The following is a 1,227-nucleotide window of genomic DNA, read 5'->3' on the forward strand; positions in this document are numbered from 1 at the left end:
GGTCCCAGCAGGTGCCACGGTCCTCCTCCTGTCTCAGCACACCGTTTGCCTGGTCGGCAGTGCCTGCGGCTCTGCTCACCAAGCCGAATCCATCACCAAGCCGTATCCATCACCAAGCCGTATCCATCACCAAGCCGTATCCATCACAGCCGCGCACCGAGACACCTTCTGCTGCATCAGCAGTGCTCTCCACACTGCTCCCGCAGCGCCGGCTGCCAGCGCTGCCCAGCCTGCTCTGCCTGTACTTTTCCTGTCTCCATTGCCAGCTCTGCAGCCATAGCTCCTCAACCCACAGGCACTGCTGGCATCCTCTCAGGGTCCCCTGGGATGCCCCCGTGCCCTGCAAAGCCTCCTGCTTTCTCTCTTCCCTCCTGCTTCATGCTCCTGGCCAGGTGGGAAGGAGACTGAGCTGCAAAGGGGGCTGGAGTGGGGCTCAGGAATCTCCAAAGCGCCCCGGAGCTGGCAGGCCATAGCACCCCACACATGCGGGCAGGGCCCTAGGCAGCATCCCCGTGGGTGAGCTGCTCTCACACCCAAAAAGAAGCAATCCTGTTGGGGGTACCATGCTGTAGTGCTGTACCTGGCAAAGGAGGTACAGCCTCGCCCAGCCGCTGGGCTGAGAGCTCTGTCGGGACATGTGCCCTGTGCCAGCAAGGACTACAGCTCGGGGAAACCGTCAGTGCTGCTCCTGCACCGTGAGCACGACAGCACCTCCTCCCCCTTCCCGCCAGGCCCGTTCTCAGAATGCGTCACCTCCAGCAAATTGCTGCTCTGCACAGGGGTCTGGTTGTCTAATGGAGCTGGGCGCGGCGGTAAAGCTTTATCTTTGCACACCACATCATCGCAGACCTCCATTAGGAGGGCCCCTACCACCACCCTTTTGGATGTGGTCTGCTGAAGGTGAGGTCTAATGGATGTGACGGTGAGGAAAAGGTTGTGGAGAGGTGAACTTATGTGCAGCCAATTATCCAGGAATAAGCTCACAGCGAGAAAAATAAGTTTTCAAAGTGTTCCCTTTGGTGCTGGGCAGATTCCCCCTGCAGCCTTGCCCACCGGTGTCCTGTCTGGTGTCTGCCTTGGGGCTAGAGGGGTGCTGGTAGGGGACGGAGGGTGCGGAGGCTGGTGGTGTCACCCTGTGCCACACGAGAGCCGAGCCCTCGTCTCCGCCCGTTTCCTTGTCCTCCCGGGAGCAGCAGGGAAGCCACCAGCCCCAGTGGTGCTTTGGGC

This window comes from Egretta garzetta, unplaced genomic scaffold, assembly GCF_000687185.1.
Source record: "Egretta garzetta isolate BGI_Z169 unplaced genomic scaffold, ASM68718v1 scaffold134, whole genome shotgun sequence".
NCBI lineage: Eukaryota > Metazoa > Chordata > Aves > Pelecaniformes > Ardeidae > Egretta > Egretta garzetta.